Consider the following 19356-nt stretch of genomic DNA (forward strand, 5'->3'; position numbering starts at 1 on the left):
CATAGTTTATACTTATAATTAAAATTATCTTAAACTATACATAGCAATTAGTGTTCAGTGCTGTTTCAATTCATATTCTCTTTTTTGGCCTGTGTTCTCTTCCTGTGCTTGGGTCTTCGCTATTCTGTGTTCCTGAATTCTAAGCACATCTTAGACACTGGACTTTATTTTTTAAAAATTTGACTCAGAGTGGTTATACTTCATGCCAGCATAGTTCTGCTGAATGGAGTATGAATTTTTACTAACTTGGGCAGCTCCTTTATTTTCCAGGGTCACTGCTCAGGCGTTCAATCAAGTACTCATGCTAACTCCCTGACATCTTGCTAATTAAAATCCCTCTACTTAGATATGAGTTGGTAGTGTATACAGTTGACTTTTGAACAATGTGGGAGAGGTTTGGGGCACTGACTTCCCCCCCGCCCCCCCAGCAGTTGAAAATCGGTATGTAACTTTTGACTCTCCCAGAACTTAGCTACAGTCTGCCCTCGGTATCTGTGGGGAATCGGTTCCAGAACCTCCTGCAGGTACCAAAATCTGTAGATGCTCAAGTCCCTTATATAAAGTGGCATAGAGCAATGCATACAGTTTGTCCTCTGCATTCATGGGTTCCCAGCTGCAGATTGAAAATACTGTTTTCAATCCATGGTTGGTTGAATCCAGGGATACTGAAACCCACAGATATGGAGGGCTCATTGTATTCATTGAAAAAAATCTGCATATAAATGGACCCCCGCAGTTCAAACCCATGTTGTTCAAGGGTCAACTGTAAACCCTTTACTCACCTTCATGTATATCATTATCCTAACTAAGACCAAGGTTAGAAATAATTGAATTCCTGTCATACAACTCTTGCATTCTGAAATAAACTTTAACTCTATGCCACATTGCTGATCCAATTTCTGAATCATGTAATTCTTTACTTTTTTTATATCTTCTACTTCCCTTCCCTCTATGAACATTTGGTTCAGGAAAGAATGTGATTGATTCATCCATGGGGAACAAGTGAATTGCTATTTCCTTTGTGCTTCCCTAGTGTTTTATACTTATGATTTATATCTCTTTTATAGCACTTAGACATGTGGACACAAAATGATGGCAATGCAATGTGAGATTTCCCCAGTAGACTGTGAGTTCTTCAACGGTGCCTTGAGAGTAAAGTCTGCATCCTTATGCTGTCACAGTGTGGGCGTAAATGAATGAACGATAATGCCCTAAACTTATTCCTCCTGGGGCATTCATACTTACCCACTGAGGCAAACTGTAACATTTCAGGATCACTCCAACAGAAAAAAGGACAATCAGCAAGAATCCAATATGCTTATCTGTGAGGAGGTTGACATGCGAGGAAAAGGGTGAACTGTCATTTTGATAAATATGGGCTAAAGAAAGCATTCTCATCCAAATCATTAAGGGAATACCATAGAACCACAAGAAATGCAAAATGTAAGCTAGCTAGTTCCATCCTATTTTCTGTATCTTTTTCCCCCCCCAGCAACCTTGGTGTTATTAACTCCATGCTCTAACCAACTGAGCTAACCGGCCACCCCCTATTTTCCGTATCTTTATAGTCTAACTCACAAATGACCACAAATGAACCTTTGCTTAGGTCATCCCAAATGTCCCAGTTACTCTAGCTTCCCAGGGTCATCTTTTCCTTTACCACCCATTAAAGCGATGTGGCCAACAAGAATTCTTAGGCTCCTACAGGGACCAAGTGTACTAATGAAACAAATGTCTTCCTGGAAACTCTCTGGGCCATCTTTCCTTTTGAAGTTATTCAGAGATGGTCTGTCCATTCCAGGATCCAGATGTCCTCTGTCTGGTTTGAAGACAGAGCTGGCAGTGGTGGAGACTCATCTCTCACCTCACATGCAGGATAGGTTTAGACATTGGGTGTGCTCCCATTTGGGATGCCCAGAGCCCACTCTTTGGGGGAAGTTCTGGATAGCCCTGGGATTTGCAGAAAGATGCGGAGGTTTCCTTGCAACCTGGAGACTTCACCAAGAGAGCAATAGTGGAAAGGATAAGAAAATGACTAGTCTGACTTGTGTGGGCACCTGATTGCCATTTGGGATGAGATTTTGGAGTCCTGTTGACTTGGGAGAGGCAGAAAAGAGAAGTGGAGGGAGGTGCAGAGTCGGTCATGCCTAGGGGATCTGTTTCTCTGGCCCTTTCTTTCTCCAAGTGCTTGGAGACTTGGAGAAACAAATTGACCAATTATGGGGGGAGATGAGCATATAAAAGGTAACAATAATACAAAGTAGAGAGTTCTGCGGGAGGAAGCCAATTTCCTTCAGCTAGAAAGGTCAGGAAATGCTATCCAAGCAGAACTGGCCATGAACTAGGTCTTGTGGAAAGCAAAACTTGGATAAGCAGAGAAGCGGAGGACTGGCTCGATGTGCAGATTGGAAGATGGGAGGCATGCGGCATGTTCCAGGAGCATGCAGAAGGTCCAAGTGACCCAAGGGGTGGGCTCAGGTAGGTGACATGTGAGAGACGAATTTGAAGAGATAGGTTGAGGTTGGGTGGCAGCGTGCTTTGACTGTTCAACGAAGAGCTTTATATTTTACCCTAAAGGCAGGGGCAGATTCAAGTTTTGTGTTTTTTGAAGCATGTACTATTTGGAAGTCTCACTCTAAGAATAAGAATACAAAATTATGAAAACACAATTGCCAGGGCTCATTGCAGGGACCAATGAAAATGACAGGTCATAAAGCTCGGGATGCATTAGTTTCTCTAGAAAAGGGGAGCCCTGGAATGTTTTTGAGCAAAGGGTGTTCACTGGCTGCCATGTGTGGCAAATACTATTGGTTTCAGGACTGGATGCAGACACAATGTTTTGGAGTGCCCATGTTGGTTCCAGATGAGCTGACAAGCTTGAGGGGGGCTGTATTAGTTTCGTAGGCCTGCCAGAACAAATCACCACAAACTGAGTGGCTTAAAACAACAGAACTTGATACTCACCGTCCAGGAAGCCAGAATTCTGAAATCAAGGTGTTTCAGAGTTGGTTCCTACTGGATGCTCTGAGGGAGAAACTGATCCATGCCTCTCTCCTGGCTTCCGGTGGCTGTTGGCAGTCCTTGGTGTTCCTTGGCTTGTAGACATATTACTCCAGTCTCTGCCCCCATCTTTACAGTGCCTTCTCTGTGCTTTCTCATCTTCTCATAAGGACATTCATCACTGGATTTAGGGCCCACTCTAAATCCAAGATGATCTCATTTCAAGATCTGCAAAGACCTCATTTCCCAATAAAGTCAGGTTAGGACTTGGATGTATTTTTTTTGGTGGGGCGGGGAGCCGAGGGGAACACTATACAACCCACTACATGCACTAACAAAAAAATACTGCACAAGTCAGTGCTTGTGTCTCTACCATGGACCTAAGCTCTCTTGCCGTCATGCACTCAAACCCAATCTGAGTCTTGACGGTGAGACCTTGGATGAGTCACTGGACTCCCCAGGCTTCAGTTGGTTTAGCAGAAAAAGAGGTGATTGGCCTGGAGTCCCACATTTGACTCTACATTAGAATTTAAAAATCTTACTGCTGAGGCCACATCTCACATCAAGTAAACCAGAATCTTGGGATGGAGCTTAGGCACTGATGTTTGTTTGTTTGTTTGTTTTAAAAAACCTCTTTAGGTGATTCCAGTGCAAATATATTTGAGGCCAGTGCTTCTCAGTTTTAAATGTGCATGTGGCTCACCAGGGGAATTGTGTGAAAATGCAGATTTCAACTCAGCAGTTCCAGGGTGGGGCCTGAGACTCCACATTTCTAACGAACTCCCTCTTGATGTCAGTGTTGCTGGTCTAGGGACCACACTGAGTATTAAGGGCCTGCATGAACCCCCCAAACACTCCCAAGCTCTAACATGAGCCCACTCACTCTCCTGCTGGGGTAGGTTTCCAGTCTGTTATGGAGTGAGGTGGAAACAACATCTGTAACAGGAAATAGCTTTTGTTGAGAGATGGTTCAGTTTGGAGATGGTTTATATGTTGGGAAAATCCATATGCTATGCATAAATGGGCTCTGAATCTAATGACATTATTTAGAACCAGTTTAAATGAAACTGAGCAGCCAGCTGTGTGTGTGCTCCACTCTGGGCTGTGGAATGCTTGTTATAATATAACAAGGTCCTTGAGACCTCTGAAAAGGGACAGCTCCCTTTCAGCAAACAGTTGCCAGAAAAACAGTAGGAAGGATGTAAACAGTCTCCAACTTCAGATTTTAATCTGTCAAGTGTTGGTACTGTAAAAGCAAACCTCTCCTCAGGCTGGCCCTAAGCATTTACATGTCACACAGAGCACGTGGGGAAGGTCAGAGAGGTGCACTCAAGGTTCAGGCTTTCTGCTCTGCACTGAGTCTGCTGGACCACACCTGAAATGCTCACCTGCCCTGAGACTGGTCCTGGATTTTCAGCAGTGATTCTTATTTGTGGCAGGATCTTAGAACCTGGGGAAATCTAGCTGCTACTCACGCCCAGACACTCACCAGGCCAATTGAAAACAGTTTTTCTGGGGTAAGGCTTGGGCAAGGGTATGTTTTAAGTCTCTTCAGGTAATTTCAATGTGTGCTAGGGATGCTTCGCACGTTCCCTGGCAATCCAGGTTGTAATAGACCACAGTTTATTCGGCACGTAGTAAGAGTCCTGTAAGGAAGGCACTGTGCTCAGCCCCGGGCTACGACAAAGAGCATGATGGCTTCTATTCTGGCTGACAGGGCAGATAGAAAACAACAAGCTGTGGAATTTATAAACTTTAGTTGTGATCAAGAGGTTGTAATACAGGATGAAGTACAGGCTGCTCCAGAAGCGTAACATGGAAATCAACCAGTCCTTGGAGAAGTGACATTTGGACATAGTTCTGGAAGACAAGTCGGAATCATCTAGAAAAAAAAATGAGGAGGTTGGGGAGAAACTGTTTCAGATCGAGAGAGCAGCCTATCCCAAAGCCTGGAAGAAAGAAGAGCATGGTGATTTAGAGGAACTGAGAGAAGGCCTGGGAGGGGTGATGCAGCGGGAGGGAGAGAGCCCAGCCACTTGAACGTGGAGGAGCCTGGGGCCTTGGAGGCCATGTTGAAGCTTTGGTATTTACTAGTTTGTAAATGTATAAATAGCTTCAAAGTTTTTATGTTCACTCTCTCCCAAGAAAACTCCAGGGCAGAGTGCATGTGCCTTCTAATTTATTTTTTTCCTTCTTTTTCTTTCTTCACCATCTTCCAACACCTTTACTATACTGTCACTAAAGTTTCCAAAGAGCCCTCGCCTACATGCTATTCATTTGTTTTTTACAAGGTATAAGATTACATCATTGTTGAAGAGGGAACTTAGATTTAGAGAAGTTATGCTACTTGTTGAAGGTTACATACAGGGTTAGTAGGGACTCTTTCTGTCTTTCTCTCTGTCCTTCTGTGTCCCTCCTTCCCTCCTTAACTTTTTTCTTTTTTTCCTTCCTTTTTCTTGTCTTTCTTTTTTTTACAAAGTGGAATCTGAGTATATATGCTACTTTATAACCTGCCTTATTCGTGGAACACAATCTTTCAGTATTTTATTCACATTCTTAAATATTCTTCAAGAATGTGGTTTTAAAAAAATGGCTGCTGATGTTCTGTTATTGGGATATATCATAATCCAATTAGTCAATCCTATATTACTGGGTATTTGTTTTCTCTGATTTTTCTAAATGTTCATTGTTCTCTGTAATGAAGATCCTTATACACAAATCTTGAAGGACATTTTTGATCATTTCTTTTTTAATTTCTTAAAAAAAAAATTTTTTTTGGTGTGGGGGGGTGGATATTGGGGAACAGTTTGTTTCTCCAGGGCCCATCAGCTCAAAGTAGTTGTCCTTCAGTCTAGTTGTGGAGGGTGCAGCTCAACTCCAAGTCCAATCGTCGTTTTCAGTCTTTAGTTGCAGGGGGTGCAGCCCACCATCCCGTGCGGGAATAGAAGCAGCAACCTTGTTGTTGAGAGCTCGCACTGAAACCAACTGAGCCATCCGGCTGCCCCTGATAATTTCTTTAAGAAAAAAATTTATAGGTGGAATTACGGGGTCAAAGGCTATGTACAATTTAAACATTTGTTACACATATTGCTAAATTGCCTTCTAGACTGATTGAACAGATTTAAATTCTCATCAGCAGTGTATGAGACTGCCCAGGGGAAAACGTTTCACTTAAGGCCAATCGATCTGTAGCACTTTGGTTGCTGTGAATATTTCAATCAAAGCAAAACAAGGGAAGCAAAATGTTTCACAATGGAGCTCTTCATAACATGGACGCATCCATTTCCCCTTTGTTAATGCTCGCTTTTCCCCCAGTCTACCTTGGGTGTTAAGGGTCCAAGGTGGATTTTCTTATGTTTTTGTGGCTCTGTTTTCCCCCTTGCTCTCCTCCTCCTCAATCCGTCTTATTTTTCTAGATGAGCTTGGGTCTCACTTTATATACAGAGGGTGCCAAAAAAATGTGTACGTGTTTTAAGAAAGGAAAAAACTGTATGAAAATTGTAATACTCAATATATACCGATAACAAAAGATGAATACAAGTCATGTGTATACATATTTTTGGCACCCCCGGTATTTGTAAGACACACAAACACAGGTTCACCATTGTCCCTTAAAACTTAGATTTGTTACTGTAAATCTGTTCCCAATTTCGGGAATTCTAGTGATGTAGTCACAGAAATCAGGATTTTTAGTGTTGAACGGGACATTGGAGGTCATCAGGCCCATTGCTCCATTCACATCAACCAACTGGTGATGGTCACATTGCTGGGTGTCCATCACCTGGGGAAGTGGCTGGTGGTTACACTGAGAGCAAGTTACTTTCATTAGAAATTTAAAAAATTGTGAAATATTCCAAACATACAAAAATACAGAAAACAATGTGACACCCATGTTTCTACCATGTGTATTTACCAAATATTAATATTCTGTTATATTTGTTCTAGAAATCTCTTTTAAAAAGAATAGAGCTCTAATACAGTTAATATAATTTCTCTTCTTCAAGATTTTGTTGACTATTCTAGGCCCTCTCATTTCAATATAAATCACAGAATAAAATTGTCCTCTGATTTTTAAAGCTAATCCCCATTTTTGGATATTTTCCTCAATATTTCACTATTATGAATCATGCTTTGATAAATATTTGTACACAAATACTTATGTACATTCTCAACTTCTTAGTATAAATTTCTAGAAATTGTCTTGTGAGTCAATGATTAAACATATTTAAAGGCTTTTCATACAAATTGTCAAACTGCCCACCTGAAGTATATGAGAGTGCCCCTTTTCTTGCGTCCTTGATAACACTGGATATTATCTTTAATTTTTTTCAACAATAGGCTATATATAAAATGTTAGTTTATTGTAGTTCTAATTTGCATCTTATTGACTACTAAGGACAATAAAAATTTAATCATGTTTATTGATCCTTGAAAGTGTTTTATGAATTGCCATCTTATATTCTTTGCTCATTTTTGTATTGGAATGTTAGTATTTTGCTTTTAATTTCTAAGTGTTCTTTGTTGTTATACACATTGCAAATATATTTATATAGACCACTGCTTTTTTTGTATATTTATTTTATGATTGGTCACATTACTCAACTTTATTTGTAATTATGAGAATTTTAGCTATTTCTCTTGTGCTTTATATAATTATACTATTGATATAGATTATTTTTCTCTTTTCTGATACCTATACTGATTTTATTTTTATATAGAAAAGTTAAAATATAACAACTACTTGTGTACTTTCTATATAGAAATAACAATAATGGTTGTATTACTCATTTTTTTCCTTATCTTGTTGCAAAGTTTAAAATTTCTAGAACAATATGAAATAATGGCTAAACGGGCATATTTGTTTGATTCTTTTTTTTTTTTTTTCCTGACAGGACATGCAAGGATATTCGGTTGGTCCTTAAAGCTGCATTATTTTTCTAAACATAATACTTTTTCGTTTGGAATATTTTTATACTTACAGAAAATCTGCAAAAATAGTATAGAGAGTTCCAATATACCCACATCCTGCTTCCTCTATTGTTAACACATTACATAACCATCAAAAATAAGAAATCAACATCGGTACATTATTATTAACTAAACTCTAGATTTTATTTGAATTTCAATATTTTTTTTCTATTTCAGCATCCAGTCTAGGATACCTCCTTGCGTTTACTTGTCATATCTCATCAGTCTCAATCTGGTCTGTCACAATTTCTTAGTCTTTCCTTATTTTCGGTGGGGTATTAGTCAAGTATTGTGTAGAATGCTCTTCAATTTGAATTTCTCTGATATTTCCTCATGATTAGACTGTGGTATCAGTTTTGGGGAAGAAGACTACAGAGGTGATGTTTCCTTCTCATCAGATCATATCAGGGGGTACCTGTGATCAACATGTCTTGTCATTGGCAATGTGTAACTTGGTCACCTGGCCTAGGTAGTTTGCCAGGCTTCTACCTTGTAAAGTTACTTTTATTCCCTTTCATACATTTTTCTTGGAAAGCAAGTCACTAAGTCCAGCCCATACTTAAAGGAGGTGGGGTTTGATTCTAACTAAATTAGAATGTTTCTAGTATTCTGTTGTTATGTCATCAACTTTTGGCTTTGATATACATATTCTTTATCACGTTAGAGATGTATCTAAGATAAAGGTATTTTTACATGCGTCAGCAGCTACCTAAATTATAATTTAGGAAAGAAAATGAAAATATTGAGTGTAGGAGAAAGAGAAGGGCTTTGAAGAGATGAAAACAAATATTCAATAGAAAGAAGTCCCGCTACCTGTGTTAATTCAGAGGTAGCTCATTTGAACTAGTGAAAAGTCTGATATATATATGCAAAGTAGTTAAACTTTAATTAAAGCCAGAAAAACAAGTGGTTGTCCCCTCCCCTATGGGTACTCTCCATTCTCTGCCTCTGCTCTCTCCATATCTCATGGACTTTGAAATGAAGTCTTATGGTTCAGTCTCTCTTGAGCATTCCTTATCAATTAGTAAGTGGGCCTCATGTTTTTCATGTCTTTGGCTCACATCTGAATTCTACCATTTTTGCAGCCCTCTTAGAGGTATTAAATTATTAAATTGTTCACTCATTTGCCGTATTCTTTTGACCATCCTTCGGTACCACACTGCTGTTTGAAGAGAACTGTTTCCTGCCTTGATTATGTCCTTGGAATTACTAATGAGATAAATCTCTTTCAAGGTCCAGTCAACAGGCAGTACTTCAGACTCTTATTCAACTCCAGGCTGTACCTGGCTCCACGCCATGGTTCATGACCCTCTCAGCTCAGCATCCCAGGGATTGCTGTTACAAAAATACATTTTACATGTTGATCCAAATTGCTTGCAATAGCTTGAAGGTTAGCCACATACCACTGTGCCGTAGTACACTGACCCAGAACCACTGTGCTGCACAACACACACACACACACACACACACACACACACGTGCACACTGTGTCGTGGTGACCAGTTGAGGATTAGATTCCCTTCTGTCTTATATTAAACCTGTACTATTTTACTCATAAGCAAAGCTGGACTTGCCTCTTTCAGCAAGTCTCTTCCCTTCTCTGGACTTCAGGGTTCTTATCTTTAAAAAAAGGGGACTGAATCTCTGCGTTTTTTCTACTCTCCGTGGTGATGATTTAAGATCAGAGAGTGGTCTCCTTGAGTTTGGAGATGCTAAATTATATTTTAAGGCTTTTCCCTTCCATAATTCCTACAGTAGGGGTATATTGCAGTTGAGTATAGGAGGAAGAAAGAGAGTATTTTCAAGCTACCCCTACTTGCAAAAAAAAAGAAATATTCTCCTGGTTGAGAACCACTAATGTAGTTCTTCTCTGGGCCCAAAGGAATTGGTCAGTAAGGTAACCATTGATTAATTGATTGCCTGATCAATTTTTACCCTGTGTACTCATATTATTTTGCATTGTGTTTGCCTCTGAAATTTTCTTTGGTAACTTTTTGGTTGTGAGCTTTGGCTTTTCTTTCTAGTTTGCATTGAATAACGGAGATCCAACCCCCCCCCCCCCCGAAATCCCCATTCTTTAGTCTCCTCTGTTTGTCTTGGGACAGCCTGAAATGCTGGCAGATATCTCCATTTGGCAGCTGAGTATTTGGGAGACACTTAGGGCCCATTAGTGCACTGGCAGAAGGAAGTGGTCTAGCGTGCTGGCCACAGCCACGTCTAATTGCATAGGGAGCAGAGGGCTCATGCCCCCTCTGGTAATTGCTGTGGACGGGGTCAGCAGGGCAGAGGCTGCCTTCTGTTGGGGCTCCCTCCCCCACCAAATTCCCTCTTGGTGAAGGCAAGTCGGCCATCCCATGACACCCCATCTGTCTGACTCATCCTTCCCTCCCTGCTCCCATGCCACTGCCCCATTCTGAGCGCATGGGCTCAATCAATCTCTTCCGACACCAGGGCCAGGCAGAGAAATGGAAATCAGACAGTGGGACTAATGGCTTAGCTCCCCAAGCACCTGGACTGCCCCCAGGGCTCTGGACACATTTCATGGGGGGCTGTCCATCTCCTTCTGGAGTACTTTTGCTAACCCAAACATCTGAGCAAGATGATTCCTCTTACCTACTCCCCAAGACGTAAACTAACTGGAGCACTGTTTCCACAGCGCTACCTGATAAGAGCCAGCTGGGAGCTAATCACCAGTGGATGACCTGGGCAGCAGCGGAGAGGGAGTGAAGGAGTCTGATAGTCGTGAAAATCTGCTCTGTGTTCAAATCAGTCAAAACACTTATAGAAAACCTACTTTAGCCTCAGAGCTGTCCCCTCAACTCCAGATGTGCCAGGTTTGCATGAAGCTCATTAACTTTATACAGCAAAGATATTATACTTTTGGGGATAGAGGGAGGATGTTGGGAGGAACAGTAGGAGGTAGGTAGAGCTTGGTAGGAGTGGAACTTGGGGTTTCTTTCCCATGACTCTCGACTGCAAGACCTCTTCTGGATGTCTCTTTTGCTTGGGAGCCCTTAGTCAGAAGGGCCAATGATGCTGCAGGCTGTGCCCATGCAGTGTGGGCGTCCTAGTGAAGTAGAAATAGCCCAGGGATTGGCATCAAGTAGATGTGGGTTTGAATCTTCCTTCTAGATTTAATAGCTGTAACCTTGGGTAAGTTACTAACTATCCCAAGTCTTAATTTCTTTATCTGTACAATGGGGATTATCCCAAGGTGGAGATTAAATGACATCTGATTCACCAAGTGCCAGCACAGCACCTAGCGTAATGCAAACACGCTCCTTCCTTTCTCTTCTGCCTACTTCATTCCTACCATCTGCTCTCTTAGCCAGTACCACCTGGTACCACCTGGTGACCCATTGTCAATGGTTTCTGCTCATCTCCTTGATCTACAAGGCTGGACTTGGACCTCTGGGCAAGGCAGTAGCAGAGGCTGTGGTGAGGATCCCAGGCGAGCTCAGGTGGCAGCATGAGTCTCTGCTGCTGTGTGTCCCTCTGCAGCACAATGAAAGGATACCCATAGTGTCCTGTGGTGTAGGGACATGAGGATGGGCTATGGAGACAAGCCGGGGTCTCCGTTAGCAGGGAACAGGGAGGTGGCAGTTACTTAACGTGTCTCTGTGACCAGGATCTACATTGCCTGGGTAAGGCAGTGGAGGTGGCTTGGGACTTGACCTGCATGGGATAGTGGAGGAGAAATACAGGGTTAGGTTCTTGAGAGCTTCTGGTAATGTTTTGTCAGCCAATCAATACATCACCTTGTTTTATGTGTGTTTCTGTTTAAGGACAGCTTATTTAATTTATATTGTTGATTCATTAACATTGAATTCATGACCAATAGCGCTGTAGCTCATACCTGAATGAACTTGGCTAGCCCAAGTAATTTTCTCCGTATGTCCCGTTCTAGCCTTGTGCCTAGAGCACTAGATAGTGCTTTGCTTGGGGGCCACAGTGAAATCACCAACAAAAGGCACAAACAGTGTGGCACTAAAGGCCATTTGAAACAAGTATGAAAGCAGAAGGCAGAGTTTCGCTTTGCTCAGTCTCATCTGGGAATGTGCATACAGGACGACTCAAATTTTCACCCCAGTACATGTGTTCATGAATGACCAGGAAAGCTCTGCACTATTGATTTTGGATTTACAAGTACATTTTAGTGAATTGGCAAATTCGTCAATATGGGATCTGTGAATAATGACGATCAACTACCTTGCTTCTCCCTCCTCCTTCCCTCTGTCCTACGTCTCCAAATGCTTTGAACAGAGCCAGCGTTTTAAGGAAGATAATCACAGAATAGACAGGATTCTTTCTCTCTGGAACTTGGCTAGTGACTTAGCACTTATTTGCCTCAACTTTAACTTTAATTTTGAATTGATGAATAATTTAAACCATTCTCTGTCCTCAGGTCTAGGTATCAGGCATGCAGGGACCTATGAGGTCTGACCCTCTGTCACCTTTCTTCCTTATCTTGCTCCAGGCCCTTCACAATCAAGCTCCAGCATATGGAACGCCACAGTTTCCTCTTAGGCACATATGTGTTTGTGCGTTCTCATATCTGTGCCCACGCCCTTTCCTGCCTGGCTGGCTTCTCAAGAATTACCTACCCATGAAGTCTGACAGTGAGGCCCTTCTCTTTCTGTTCTGCGTGACATCCTAAGCATGTAAACCTATTAGTCCCATTTTATCTAATTATTTCCCTACTTGTTTGTTTTCCCCATAAAAATGTGAGACCTTTGAGGGAAAGGACCCTCTCTCATCTTTGGCAAGCAGCTTCATGAAAGGATAGTGGATCGATGGATGGAAGGATGGATGGATGAAGGAGGGAGACTGTATTCTCAGATGTTGAAATGACAGATTGCTCATCGTGGTTGAAAACACAGGTATATGCTGATCAGAGAGGGAAAGCAAGGTCGCTTATTTTCTTCTATATTTATGTAACTATGTCCATGGGGTTAATAAATCTCTGATCTTGGTCACAAAGGTTGAAACAAGTAAGAAGCAATTTATTGGAACTCATTGTGTGCAGTGAAATATCATGTAAATTGTAGACCTTTCGCTTCAAATTTCACATGTCTATGAAATATATGTGACAGATAGCAGAGCGCAATCAAGCAGAAGTAGGAAGAACACTAGACAGAGAGTCCTAACCTGTGTCTAAGCAGTAATCGCTACATACCATTCATTGTAAGTCATTTCACCCTCAGATTCTGCACCTGAAAAATAAAAGGATTAAGAGATTGTACCAGAGTGCTAGAGTTCTACTATTGTCAACTTCTGCTGTTGTCATCAAAATTTATTTGGGCAGTATACTGGATTCTGTTGTTTCTATCTGCCCAGCATCTTTCCCTGCTTCCTTTCTCTCTAGGATCAGGCATGGCCATGACAATCGGATCTGATAAATCAGTATATTCCTTCTATCTGGTCAAAAAGATTGGTTCAGGGTTGGGCACATGACTAAAGCCCAACCTATAAGACTCTGTTAGTCTTCCTACAATATCCATTTTCTCTGTCTTCTTTAGTAGTAGAACTCCTAATTTTTAGCTGGGCTTCTTAGTACAAGGAATAAATGTTAACATTTCCAGCCTGCCTTAGAGCTAGTTGTGGGCTTATGATCAAATTTAGCCAATGGGATATAAGAATAAATATCATATAATATGTTTCCAAAGTGTTCTTAAGGGAAAGGGGACAAGCTCTATTTCTTCCCTTCCTCTTTTATGCTGGTTGGAATACAGACAAGATGGCTGGAGCCCAAGCAGCCACATTGGGCTGTGAATTGGAAGTCACTTATGGCAAATAGCAAAATGACAAAAAAGAAGCTGATGACTGGAGCAACAAGCCATTCATCCCTGGACTGCATACCTCTGGACTTTCTTTATATAAGAGAGAATAACTTCTTGTTTAAACAGTTGTCATTTTGAGTTTTCTTTTACTTGGCAGACTAACCAGATCCTAAGTGATGGAGAGTTATTAGGGAAGAGAACCAGCGGATGTGTGAGATGACAGAGGAAGTGAACCTTGCCAGTGCGTGGGCAGTGTTGCCTGCATGAAGCCTCTATAGGAGGAAGCAAGGTAAGAAATCAAGAGTGCCTCCGTCCTGCGACATGATTTAAGTGACTGGCTGTGCTCGAAGCCCACAGCCTTCGTTGATGTGTGTCACTACTCTTACCTAAATCTATATTTGTGTAAATCAGGGGCTCTGTCTTTTGCAATTTAAAGAGTCCTATCTGACACAAGCAGCAACACTACTTCTTCAAACAAAGTCTTGCTCAGAACCCCAGCCGTATTCAACAGATGCAAGTGGAGCTACTTCTGCCAAAGCAAGGCCTGCATCTCTCTGGAATTCCTTGTTTTCTTCACAGCACAGTTTGGAAACCACCCAATTATATGAGTCTGTGATTCTGTGGAAGAACATAGCTAATTCTATACCAAATATCTGCCCCTTTTCTAGATTCACCGCCAAGCCAGTTATTATATCATTGCTACTTTTCAGCACTTTCCCCCCCGCCTCCCGTTAGTAATGTTAACGAGAAGGTGGACACCTTGGTTGAGACAGGCGGGCTCAGTTCCCCCTCAGCTATTGCAGCACATTCAGTATCCTCAGCTTATTCTTACTCAAGCTTTGCTAATCAGGCCCATTAGCCCTCAATCATGCATTTACATTTTCACTCTTGAGTCTTGGGCTTAGGGTTAGTTAGACCCATAGGGACTTCACCATCCCTCGAATTAATCCTGCCATCATTTGAATCTTTGGCATTTGGGATCGGCCCAGTTGGTTGCCTTTTAGAACCAAGTTTAATTTTCAAGTGCTTGGTGAGATCTTGGAAGGGGGTCAGATTCTCCACCTGGATGCCAAGTTCCCATCGCTGCCAGAGAGACATGGAATATGGGACCCAGACCACCTGTCCCCTTTAAGGATCCACGTGGGAGAAAAAGGGCCTCACCTCTTCTCCTTCTGCTCCCCCTCCAGCTCGGGAGCAGGCCCACTCACTAACCACATTGGGTCTCGGCTGGGGAAGGGAGGTGTGTTCTCTCCCTGTGCCCAGCGAAGGATGTCTCGGACCACCATTGATTGATTGGAATGTCGGTGCTCTTTGCCAGCGGGACGAGCATTTCCCTCTTTGTGTGCGCCTTGTTGACATTTTCATCAGCAGCCCAGGCTCTAAAAGCCACATCTTGGCAAGAGAAGAGGTGAAATCTTACTGACGCCGTTGCTCCAGGCGATCACTCCGGATTCAGGGTTGAGTCTTTTCATCAGAGGCACAGAAGCCCTGGGATCAAAGCGCGTAATTCTTTCCAGCTTCAGGGAAGATAGATGCAGCAATAATAAACTGTGTTTTCCTTTTCCTAGGGCTTATGTATGCCCTAGCTGCTGACCCAGGGAATGTTTAAAACTAGACTCTGGTATCAGATCAGAGGCTTGATAACGTTTCCCACTCCTCGTGTGAGAAAAGTGGCATGTGTCACCATCTTAAAAACTGCCTTGGGGTCGGGCCTAACCTGGTCAACTTGCTGTTGCTTTTTCAGGAGATGATGTTACCCAAAGACAGGGAGTGGCTTAGTGAAAACTGGTGAGTCTTAAAGGGAACAGAATTAGACCAGCACAAATGCTCCTCTCCCCAGAGGCAGAAAAATAAAGTTCCCATTTACAACAGCCCTTGAGCTGACAGACATCGGTACCCTTTTTATTGTTTGTAAGTTTCTTTGCTTAATCAGTAACTATACAAGTATTAATTGGAGCCTTGTTTTGTGCCTAGAATCATACTTGATACTAAGGGAAGTCTGGAGAAAGATGAGGGGTGTGGTGTCTGTCATTGGAAGTCCCATGGTTTAGTGGAACAGAGACACTGATGTATTGTGAGTCCCAGACCACAGTAGACATGGGAAAGCAGGTAGGGGATTTGGTTGCTGAGGGTACAAGCAGTAAAGTGAGATTCACAAGATCTCAAATTTTATTCTAAGTCAGTGCACCCTAGGTATGATCTCGTCTCTGAACGAAGCCTTGCCAGACTTTCCTGCGGGAATTTCAGTTTCAGGAGAACAGCATCTTTCTTGGGCTTATTTACAGTTTTGTGTCCAATGGAATGTCCAAAGAGTGGTAGATATTTGATAAATATTTTCTAAATCAAAGAATTAATGAGAGACCGAGGTGGACACTGGTCCACACTCCCCTCCTTTCCCATGGACTGTCTTTACACTTGTTTCTGAACAAGTTTCGGGGCGAGGATGACCTTTTCTGCCCTGTCTCTAGAAACTGGGTAAGGATTCCAGGGATGGGTAAAATGTGTCCCAGCATCTGGGAGTGTATTGCCAGACACTCTCCCCTCAGTTGCTCATCAGAGCGGCCTTCCGAGAGCTTTCTGATAATCTTATGAGAGAAGTCCAGCGTGCGTTTATCTTTGGGAGGCATATGCATTCCCCTTTGCTGTCTCTAACGGTTATTATCTGAGAACTGTCTAGACTTTAGATTCCAACTGGGCTAAGAATGAGAATGAAATATTTCTTCACTTGGGGGTGGGGGTGGACACAGTGAAATATTCCCATTCCTGACCTCTGGGGCTGACTCCCTGCACAGTCAGCTAGAGGCCCCACAACTTGGGGAATGGGATTTGTCAGTGTCTAAGTGATGTCCCATCACAAGGAGACTATATATTGCTTGGCTTGCACAAAGAGTTTTCGCAATAAACTTTTCCATTTGGGTGAAAAGGGAGCAGGAAAAGCCTTTAATCTTGCCTTTTGCGTGGTATCTGTGATAGGGTTATAGGGTGATTGCTCCCAACTGCTTAGAGAGCCTTTCGGTGGGATGGTGGGAGGGGGATCCCAACCCCCTTTTGGATTTATGTCTAACTTTCTTTAAAAAAAAAAAATCCCCTTTTATCCCAAAGCTCATCATGCAAGCATCTAGCCAAAAGTACATTTTTTTTTTTGCAGTTTATTAAACAGGTACCTCTTAGATCTTATATTAAAATCTATTTCCTTTCTGTAGGGGACAAGTTGAAACCAGAAAAGTTGCCTTGTAATTTTTTTCCACTTTGATTCTGCTGTTTGCAAAGGGTACCTCCGGTTCTGCAGTTGCAGTAGGGAGCTGCTCTCTGGGGGAGGATGGGAGTTAACTCTAGATTTTTGGCCTCGTTGAGGGTGGGGGAAAGCCCTGGCTTTCCTCCACCACCTGAGTGGGCCAGGCTCCTCCTCACCCCTCAGCTTTGACTTGGCATCAGCAGAGTGAGTTAGGGCAGCACGTCACTGTGAAAATAAGTTGAATCAAACTCTTCTAAACCAACTCCACAATCAAATAGAAACTATTATCTATAGTTGTAGCCTCCAAGGGGATTTCTCCTCTCTGTGGGGTCTTCCAGCCTTCAGTGATGTCTCTTTTGATCTTTTAGAGCATTTGTCTGATAGCAATGGACGATTCATGGTCAGAAGGGTCTTAATACCCTGCCTGAGTCTAGAAATCTCCACTGAGAAAATAACTCACTTTCTTCCAAGAGAGCCTGCCTCATTGAAGGCCCCTCTAATTGTTAAGATGTTCCTTCTCAGGTTGGGTTGAAGTTTGTCCTGCTCCCGTGCACTGGTCTCTGCCCTGGAAGCCCTGAGAATCCCATTTAATCTAAAGCACTCTCCCATGAGGAAGAGTGGAGACACTGGTCTGAGACTCAGGACAGGAGCTGGGAGCTCAGATGCTCTCAAGAGCCTCAGAGGAGACCTAAGTGGGTGGTGTAAGCTGGTCAGTAAGCTGGTTGGACAGTAAGTGGCTGGTGACAGACTTAAAGCTGGTGAGACACACAACAGTGATGAGAGTTCCATTTCCAAAAGGCACAGCCACTTCTCCTGCCAATCACTGCTGTGTGAAAATGTGGGCCCAGTGTGGGCAGAGCCTGCAATTTTTTTTAAGAGAAGCTCCAAATCAAGATTTTTAAACGAAATCTCTCACTTTCTAAATCCTGGCAATTAATTAAATAAAATTAGCATAGAATAGCAAAACCAAACAAATCAATCTTCGGGCCAGGAGCAGCCCTGGTGTCTTCACTTTGCGATGGAAGAATGAAGGTCAGGAACGGCAGGTGTGAGAACAGTGTACAGTTCTGAAAGCTTTAGGACTCTGCACCCCATCCTCATGTTACTTTTGCTATTCTCTGTTTCCCAGGAATGATTAGCATGCAGCCCTTAAGTGTTCACATTCAGGGACAGCAAAGAAAGGGACAGACTGTGTCCCATCTACAAGCAGGGAGGGCAGCTTCAAGCGATGGTGTGAAGGGCAGGATGGTAATAGGAGAGAAAGCAGGCAGAGAACAGGTGCCTGTAGCAGGGAACAGAGAGAACTCACAGAACCGCTTGGCTAGAGCAGAGAGAGGTCCCCGACATTCCCTGATGCCAGAAACTCCTGGGTCCCTCCAGAGTCTTGAAAATTGCATTCCCCTGGGGAAGCGAACAATCGCTTAACTGTTCGGGTGGGTAGACAGAAGCTGACTGGGCAGAGCTCTGGGGTAGGGACCAAGCGGTGGGTTTCTTGGGCAGGAGGTGGAGGTAGAATGGGCTGAAAGGGAGGTAGGAGGGCACTAACACGGGCTTCTCTGAATTCAGAGCCCAAGGAGTAGCTCTATTATGGGGGCGCAGGAGGGTTAATTTTTGTTTCCTTGCTGGTGGCTTGGTTACGATCTCTCTCTTTCTCTCTCTCCATTATATAGGTGTGGACCTTTCTACTTTGTCTCTGTATACCCTGCACCAGTAAGCCCTTGATGAATGTTTGATGAATGAATACACTGTGTATGTACCTGTGTGTAAAACCTGTAGTGTTGGTCCTGGTGGAGGTCTGCACACTCCCCTCAGGAAACCTGGATGTGAACCCAGGCTCCCGGGAGTTCATGATGATGCAGGGAGGCAGTCATGAACCGTCAATCTGGCCTTGGGGTTCCTGGGCTTAACAACTTCTAAACAAACAGGAGAAAGTCAGTCCTTCCTGGGCTTTCCCGGGGAGAAAGTAGACAGGTAGGAAAAATTTACTCTGAAGTCATGGCATGCATACCACCTTTGGAGAGAGCTGAAAGTCATGGTGGATACTTGCTGGCCAGAGTAGGGACAGGGTGTTGTTAGCGCAATCCCTAGGGAATTTTCTAAAGTTCTCAAAGGGGATGGAGAAGCAAAGAGGAAGACCTAGTGGGCTGAAAAAACTGTAATCACTCGGAAAGGTTCTGTTGGGCCTTAGAGCAGTGACAGGGGTGGGAAGGAGGAGAATAGCAGCAGGAGAGGAGGCAGGAATGACACCACTCGCCATTCTGCTGCTCAGGTAGCCAGCTTTCGAGTTCTTGTGGCCTCTCTGGCTGGAGGCAGGGCCCATAGTCTCAGGTTATGCTCAGAGCTTGTGAGTGAAGGAAACAAACAAGTCTATTA

The 19356-nt window shown here is 43.0% G+C and overlaps 1 long non-coding RNA gene across 3 annotated transcripts in view; it reads left to right on the forward strand.

Annotated features, from left to right (window-relative positions):
• Nucleotides 1–19356, forward strand: part of LOC141571033 (uncharacterized) — an 87027-nt gene that overhangs the window by 25509 nt on the left and 42162 nt on the right. For all 3 annotated transcript variants that reach the window (XR_012495508.1, XR_012495507.1, XR_012495506.1), the window contains exon 2: nucleotides 13906–14037. This is a non-coding gene — a long non-coding RNA (uncharacterized LOC141571033). The remainder of the gene's footprint in view (nucleotides 1–13905; nucleotides 14038–19356) is intronic.

Source organism: Rhinolophus sinicus, linkage group LG04 (assembly GCF_036562045.2).
Source record: "Rhinolophus sinicus isolate RSC01 linkage group LG04, ASM3656204v1, whole genome shotgun sequence".
NCBI lineage: Eukaryota > Metazoa > Chordata > Mammalia > Chiroptera > Rhinolophidae > Rhinolophus > Rhinolophus sinicus.